We start from the raw sequence: 9,093 nt of genomic DNA on the forward strand, positions 1-9,093 counted from the left end.
ATTTGGAGACATTACTTATATGGCATGTCTTGTGAGGTGTATACGTATCATCAACGTCTTCAACACCTATTCAAGAAGGAGGATTAGAATTTGACACAGTGGAGGTGGTTGGAGTTAGAAAGTGTTACACCCCATAAGTTTAACAACTTTTATACCGTTATAGATATATTTGATATGGTATTTTGAGTAGAACATTTTTGTAAAGAGAAAGTTTGAAAAAATGATTTTATATAATTATTAATATTACTATTTTTGAATATATTTTAAATTATACACATAATATGAGAAAGTTTATAAGATTTTCTTTATTGTAAAGATATAAATTATTTTTTCACAGGAAATAAAAGAAGAATATATTTTTTACCATTTTAAGAATTAAGCGTATGAAAATTTATACTCTTTATATGAGATTAGAAAAATTAAAAGTGGAGAAAATATATGCATTTTTTTACATGGATGTTTTAATGAAATAATAGTATATGTATTTATTTTTATATGATACCACATGACCATGATAGTAAAGTATGTTAAAAGTGGGTAGTATTTTAAGTAATTTGAGGTAATTCATAATGATGTAGATAATTAATTAATTGTGGGGATAATTATAATTAAGTAGATAAAGATCCTTTTTGGGGCTGCCACTTGGCATCAATCTAAGACAAAATGGCACTAATAGGCTTGAAGAGTCATAAGGCATGAAATACCTTGTTTACACGTACAAATTCTTGGATAAACAACTACCAATTCTTGGATTGAAAAACTAGGCTAAGCCATTTTGATCTCTTTACTGATAAGTAACGTGAGGTTTACAAGAATCTTCATCAATTCATAAAAATAGGAATAGAAACGTTATCCAAGAGTTTCTTATCCAAATCAAGAAACATCTTTTTGGGGATGGAAAGATTTCGACCAAGATTTTCTTTGAGGACGTGATTGCGTTGAGCTTTTCATATGACTTGTTCCATGTTTCGTCGGAATTAATGTGTGTTAGAGGGATTGTCAAGAGAATTAACTCAGGTATGTTAATGCTATCCCTTCTTTCTTTTGGCATAATCTATATGACACAAACGAAACGAGCAAATGGATAATTTCCATAAATGACTCTATTCGTAGAAATGCTAGAGATGCTAATATTCTTGACTCCCCATATTTCTTATTATTCTATCATTTACTCATGGATCTCAAAAAATACGTAGGTTGATAAAAAATGTTTCAGGATATTAATCAGAGGTATAATGGTCTTACCAGTGGTGTTTTTTTTTTCTTTTGGATGCCAATTCACTCACCAAGATAAGAAGTTAAAACTTCTAAATCACTCAATGACCTGTAAGTGTCTGAAAAGATTTAGGAGGTATCTCATAAAGAATATTTAGTATGATTTCTTCCTTTTTGCTCCTTTTTCCCATAAATCTTCAGCTGTTCACATGGTTTACTTTTGTGTACACCTCCAATAAAGTTTTAAAATGTCCTAAGGTGCAGCAAAGGTTTATATAGTATGAGAAACCTGAGAATCTAAGAGCAACAAATTTGTACAAGTAAACCTACTCACTAAATATATTGAGTTTCCAACCTCATTTGCTACACTAATCGAAGAGATGCATCTGTTTTCCACACGTCTGTCCATGATTGAATCCATTTTTAGTAGCTATTAGTCTTCTTCCTGTTCTTTCACCTTCCAACTATCTTGTTTGTACTAGTAGGAGCTACTTGCGTCTTAGGTTTACTGTCATTTGTACCAAGAGATTTTATTAACGTATTTTATAGGCATTTCATGAATTTATATATGTATATTGACTCATGACCAGATGGCGTTATATACGCGTATATATATATATATATATATATATATATATATATATATATATATATGGGATATGGGATATGGGAAAGGTTATGGCGTTATTTATGCACCACCACCTGATCAGCTGGTATGCGTTGTTGATTTTGCCCACAGTGGCCGAGATAATATGACGGGATGGCCTCAGAGGCTTGATGATGTTCTGAACACATGTGCTTATACACGACATGATATTCATATGCATATGCATGACAATATAAGTATTACATGATTTACATAGTTATCAAGACTTACATGTCGAGTCCTTTACTCCATGTTTCTCTCATGTCTATTGTATATTATTTACTGATTTTTACTACTTACATACTTGGTACATTATTTGTACTAATGTCTCTTTTGCCTGGGGACACTGCGTTTCATGCCCGCATGTTCCAATAGACAGGTCGAGAGTCCTCCAAGTAGGTTATCAAATCAGCGAAAGATGTTGGTGCACTTCATTTGCTCCAGAGTTGCTTGTTTGGTCAATATGATTTAGACGTGTAATGTTTGGTATGGCGGAGCTCTGTCCCGACCTTTATGGTAAGTATGTACTCTTAGAGGCTTGTAGACAGATGTCATGTATACGAATTCTTATATAGCCTTGTCGACCTATGTTTTGAGTTTACAAATGATCATGTTGGCCTTATAGGACCGTATGTCACATGTATAAGTTTTTACGTCAGGTTGGGTCGTTCTATATTGAGTATTCTTTTTTGTTTATTCTAGTGAGCCCATGACGACCCGTTTGGCCCATTTGCTAATGAAAGTACAATAAGTAAGATATGTTATGTTGGTACTCGGTTGAGTAAGGTACAGGGTGCTCATTGCGGCCCATAGGTTTGGGTCGTGACAAAAGTGGTATCAGAGCAATTCTGTCTTAGGAACTCTACAAGTCGTGTCTAGTAGACTCTTCTTTATGGGTGTGTCATGCACCACACTTATAAGTAGGAGGCTACAAGGCATTTAGGACTGTCACTCTTTCTTCTTACTCTAGATAGTGTGGTAGAGCTCATTTATAAGAATTCAAACTCCTATCTTTTATTGTATCCATAATATGACGGTACCTCCAGTTGGTAAGAGATTGAATGCGGATATGGAAGGGTTGAGTCAGAGGAACTCGATTTTTCATGATGCTTCTGATGAGAAAATGTAAGGTCTTCAGTAGATCATGTGTGTACTAAGACGTGTAAGCCTTTTGATAAAGAGCCTTAAGGCAAGAATATCTATCTACCCTTATGGTGAAAGGCAATGAGAGATTTAGAAGATAGTACAAGTCTCAACAAGTAGAAAAAGCAAGGTGAAGAAGGATACAAGGCGCCCAGTTAATGAAGACTATCATTATTTACCATTAAGGATGGGAGATATAAGTATTTTGAGTTACCTTCAACGGTAGTTGAGGTATGTAAAAATGGCCACACCCATCTCATTTATGTCCTATGGAAGTTAACACAAGTAGTATAACAGAAAGTCGGATATCAAGATCTATCTAAGGTTAGAGTGAACTAAAAATGGGGGTGGAATGTTTGCGTTAGTAGACATTTCTGAAGGATTGTGCAAATATGCTAATAGATCTTCTTGTGAGGCACCCAGATGGTGCACTCTAAAATAGTACGACTAGATATGAGTATTACAAAGATAGGAACTGGAAGCCTTGAAAGGGGTAAGTATTATCTTAGTATGGCTCTCGTCCCTAGTAGAGAGAGAATGTTAGGCAACTCGAAGAGCTAATGGATGAAGCAAGGGGAGCTAAGAGCAAAGGAATATCTTGTTCGTTTTTTCAGAATAAAGTGATAGACATACATATTAGGGGAAATAAGAAGAGAGTTAGTGAATCATTATGATTGAGATATGATACATGGATGACAACGTGGAAGAAAAATGAAATGACAGTGTTACATAGTCTATAATCGAGGGAAGAAAAAGATGAGGGGTTCCAGGCCTGGAGAAAACAAAAGAGTATAGGCCATAAGGTTGTATCCTCATTTTGAGAAATAAGTTCATGACTCCAACGCGACTGCTAGAAAGAAAATTTAGACCCCAAAGTAATAGAAATTAGTATGGGCTGGTGAACAAGGTGAGCTAAACATGAATTAGGGATTGAGTAATTTGATAATGATCGGCATCATAAGAATTTTAGATTGCGTTCTAACGATAATAGAATGGACAACAAAAAAAGATTCATAAGAAATTTAGAGAAGGTCATTCAAGAAGATGCTTCCCTAAAGCAAGCAATGTGAGCAAAGTTAAGCTTAAGGGACTGTATGTGCCAGCTATACTAAGTGTCACCCTCACGAGTAAGGAAAGTTGTTATCCGAGGTACAGAAGGATCACCGCAAGGCGAGTAAGGGTCATCAATAATGTGATAAGACGCCAAATATAAAGAGGCAAAATATCTATAGGTAGATCGTCATAGCGCTAAATATTAGTACTCCTCTAAAGGGGGGAATATGGAGTGATGTGGCATTAAGTCAGAATTAAGTGGTTCTAGTAATTATGCAATGGTAAAGGAATAATGTGATAAAATGAAAAAGGGATGAGATTGCACTTATTCAAAGCCTACAAATATGCTACGATTCTAGAACATTATGCAAACATGGCATCAATAAGAGGAAGTGAGGGTTCCTTCCCGAGATGTTATTGATGAATAAGGAGCCAATGCGAGAGGTAAGTTAAGACAAAAGAAATAACTCAAAAAAGATTACGCGGAATATTGTTATAAGGATGGGCCAACGAGTAGTTAGTAATTGATTCAGGAAGAGCCTAGTTATGGCTAGACAAGAGGATACAGAAAAATCAATAGATCGTGCAAGATAAACATAGTAAACCCCAACATGGGGAATTCAGTCTCGCAGATATGACATCGTGATCCTTGAGAAGTATTAAGATATAAGTTGGGGTAGTTAAAGATACCATATGAGTATTACTGAAATAAAAGAGAATGTTACTGGGAAGACAGTCAAAATATTAATTTAGAAGCAACCCTACAAGCACAAGGACGGAAAGGTAAGTAACTAAGGATAATTTAAGGTGAGTACAAACATCAAAAATTCTGTCGGGTAAACGATATAACCAGCTTGCACCTTTATAAGAGCTAGAAGGTCTCCCGCAGTATTAAAATGAAAAACTAGCTGAGGAAATAAGGAAGAAGGCTTCGACCTAAGCACAGTGACCTGAAGAGGAAATGGTCATGTAACAACAGTCTCATAACAACATTATATGCACTCCATAAGAAAATGGCACCTACCGTGGCTAATAAACATGGAAGTAAAATCAGAAGTAATATTCAAGATCATATGAGTTGTATGGAATTTCAATTTGTGTAGGCACTAATACAAGCTAAGTATGCGCGCAAATAGGGGGCAAAAAGACCAGGAAAAGTAATTACATACGTTTAAAGAAAGCTGAGAAGGAATGGAAGGAATTATTCGATTAATGATCTAGAGTTGGTTACGTTATGAACACACTTATGAGTTCGGAGTACTATTCATGCAACATATATGTTGACCATCATATAGCCGTAGAAGATTTTTGTTTAAGTTAAATGAAAGAATTGAGCCCAGGTCATAGATAAAGGACCGAATTGTTAGAAGATTGAATCATGGGTATTCCAAAGCGTCCTTGAAGGGCTAAAGTAATAACTAACATCATGAGCTGCAGATTGAAAGATAGCTTAAGCCTACATAAAGGTTGATCAGAGGGAAGAGGAAACTAAAGAATTACATTACCTAAGTAAATCAGGAGTTTGATTATTGGACCCAAGAAATTATGGACATCGTGATTGAGAATATTGCAGAATCATTCTTAGTATCAGAGGTGCAAGAGAGATATTATAACAACCATATTCTATAACGACCCTACGATAAAGTCTGTTAGAAAAGTACCAACCTCATAAGAAGTCAGTACGAAGCTCCAACCGGATTGTGTATACACTAGAGGTGCAAGTATTATAATATAGCTTCAACTTATGGACGTGAATTATACCTATTTAGAAGGGAGGTTATGAAAACAAATAGAAGATACAATGCGATGATTGAAAGGTAAGTAAGGAAAAGGTGAGGAAGATATGACTTGCTCAAATACGAAAGGATGTGAATAGTCGAGGCTTCAGATATAGTTTGGGTTTTAGTTTAACTTACTGAGGAGACCCTAGTGAAAATTTTGTAAATCTCTAAGAGTTAACATTCGAGGACGAATGTTCTAAAGGGAGAAATGATGTTACACCGTGTAAGTTTAACAACCTTGATACCATTATGGATATATTTGATATGGCATTTTGAGTGAAACATTTTTTTAAAGAGAAAGTTTGAAAAATATAATTTTATATAATTATTAATATTACTACTTTCGGATATGTTTTAAATTATACACATAATATGAGAAAGTTTATGAGATTTTCTTTATTGTAAAGATATAAATTATTTTTTCATAAGAAATAAAAGAAAATTATCTTTTTTACCATTTTAAGAATTAAGCGTAGGAAAATTTGTACTCTTTATATGAGATTAGGAAAATTAGAAGTTGAGAAAATATATACATTTTTTACATGGATGTTTTAATAAAATAATAGTATATGTATTTATTTTATATGGTACCGTATGACCGTGATAGTAAAGTGTATAAAGTGTGTTAAAAGTGAGTAGTATTTTAAGTAATTTGAGGTAATTCTTAATTATGTAGATAATTGATTAACTGACGGGATAATTATAATTAAGTAGATAAAGATCCTTTTTGGGGATGCTACTTGGCATCAATCTAAGCCAAAATGGCACTAATAGGCTTGATGAGTCATAAGGCATAAAATGACTTGTTTACACGTACAAAGTTTTGGATAAACAAGTACCAATTCATGGACTGAAAAACTAGTCTGAGCCATTTTGGTCTCTTTACTGATAAGTAACGTGAGGTTTATAAAAATCTTCATCAATTAATAAGAATAGGAATAGAAACGTTATCCAAGAGTTTCTTATCCAAATTACATTAGAAACGTCATTTTGGGGATGGAAAGGTTTCGGCCAAGATTTTCTTTGAGCAGTGTGATTGCGTTGAGCTTTTTATATGACTTGTTCCATGTTTCGGCAATTAACGTGTGTTAGAGGGATTATCAAGAGAATCGACTCAGCTATGTTAAGGTTATTCCATTTTTCTTTTGGCATGATATATACGACACAAACAAAACGAGCAAATGCACAATTTCCATAAATGACTCTATTCGTAGAAATGCTAGGGATGCTTATATTCTTCATTCTCCATATGTTTTATTATTCTATCGTCTGTTCATGGGTCCCAGCAAATATATAAGTTGATAAAAGTTATTTCGTGATATTAATCAGGGGCATAATGGTCTTATCAGGGGTGTTTTTGTTTTTTTTTTGTTTTTTCCTTTTGGAGGCCAATTCACTCACCAATATAAGAAGTTAAAACTTTCTAAATCACTCAATTACCAGTAAGTGTCTGAAAAGAATTAGGAGTATCACATAAAGATTGTTTAGTATGATTTCTTCCTTTTTTGCTCCTTTTTCCCCATAAATCTTCAGTTGTTCACATGGTTTACCTTTGTGTACGCCTCCAATAAAGTTTTAAAATTTCCGAAGGTGCAGCAAAGCATTATATAGTATGAGAAACCTGAGAATCTAAGAGCAACAAATTTGTACAAGTAAACTTACTCTCTAAATATATTGAGTTTCTAGCCTCATTTGCTACACTAATCGAAGAGTTGCATCTGTTTTCCACACGTCTGTCCATGATTGCATCCATTTTTAGCAGATATTAGCCTTCTTCTTGTTATTTCACCTTTCAACTGTCTTGTTTGTACTAGTATGAGCTACTTGCGTCTTAGGTTTACTATCATTCGTACCAAGAGGTTTTATTAACGTATTTCATATGCATTTCATGCATTTATACATGCACATTAAACCATGACCATATGGCATTACATATGCATATATACATATATATATGTATATGGGATATGGGAAAGGTTATGGCATTATATACGCACCACCACCTGATCAACTGGTATGCGTTCATGATTTTGCCCACAGTGGCCAAGATGATATGATGGGATGCCCTCAGAGATTTGATGATGTTATGAACACATGTACCTATGCACGACATGATATTCATATGCATATATATATATATATATATGTATATATATATATATATATATATATATATATATATATATATATATGTATGTATATGTATGTATATGGGAAAGGTTATGGCATTATATACGCACCACCACCTGATCAACTGGTATGCGAGTCATGATTTTGCCCACAGTGGCCGAGATGATATGATAGGATGCCCTCAGAGATTTGATGATGTTATGAACACATGTACCTATGCACGACATGACATTCATATGTATATGCATGACACTATAAGTATTACATGATTTACAGAGTTATCCAGACTTACAAGTCGAGTCCTTTATTCCATGTTTCGCTCATGTCTATTGTCTATTATTTACTGATTTTCATTCCTTGCATACTCGGTACATTATTTGTACTGACGTCCCTTTTGCCTAGGGACGCCGCGTTCATGCTCGAAGGTTCCGATAGACAGGTCGAGTCCTTCAAGTAGGCCATCAGATAAGCGAAAGATGTTGGTGCGCTCCATTTGCTCCGGAGTTGCTTATTTTGTCAGTATGATATAGACGTGTATTGTTTGATATGGCGGGGCCCTGCCCCGACGTTTGTGATAAGTATGTACTCTTAGAGGCTTGTAGATAGATATAATGAATACGAACACATGTATGGCCTTGCCGGCCTATGTTTTGAGTTTACAAATGATCATGTTGGCCTTATAGGCCCGTATGTCACATGTATAAGTTTTTATGTCAGGTTGGGTCGTTCTATATTGACTATTCCCTTATTTTTATTCTGGTTAGCCCATGACATCCCTCTTGACCCATTTGCCAATGAAAGTATAATAAGAAATATATATTATTGTATACGGTGAAATCGGTGGGTCCAATTTCTTGCTATTAAGGCACTTGGGAAGATCACATCGAAGGATCTAGACCACGGCCGAGTATCCTCCCTCGAGGGTCGTCGACAGTCGACCTCGAGGCAGTAATGATTACGGTAATGGTAGAAATGGGGAGTTCCCAAGGTAACGGCTAGGACTGACAAAGCCTGGTGGACTACTCTAAACCCAAATCAGGGCGTCATCTAGATGTCCCATCCCTAAATCTTTGTCATTAATGTATTTTGTACTATGTTGGGATACCCCTCCTATATAAAGGGGAT

The 9,093-nt window shown here is 34.9% G+C and overlaps 1 long non-coding RNA gene across 2 annotated transcripts; it reads left to right on the forward strand.

Annotated features, from left to right (window-relative positions):
- The first annotated feature begins 723 nt into the window (after positions 1–723).
- Positions 724–8,719, forward strand: LOC107806564 (uncharacterized). Of its 2 annotated transcripts, none has more exons than XR_012710289.1 (3): positions 724–1,017; positions 2,237–7,490; positions 8,371–8,719. It is a non-coding gene; the product is annotated as an uncharacterized LOC107806564 (long non-coding RNA). The 2 variants fall into 2 exon arrangements; XR_001652690.2 differs by having other exon boundaries at positions 2,237–6,966.
- Positions 8,720–9,093: the final 374 nt, after the last annotated feature.

The sequence above is a fragment of the Nicotiana tabacum genome, chromosome 6 (assembly GCF_000715075.1).
Source record: "Nicotiana tabacum cultivar K326 chromosome 6, ASM71507v2, whole genome shotgun sequence".
Classification (NCBI taxonomy): domain Eukaryota; kingdom Viridiplantae; phylum Streptophyta; class Magnoliopsida; order Solanales; family Solanaceae; genus Nicotiana; species Nicotiana tabacum.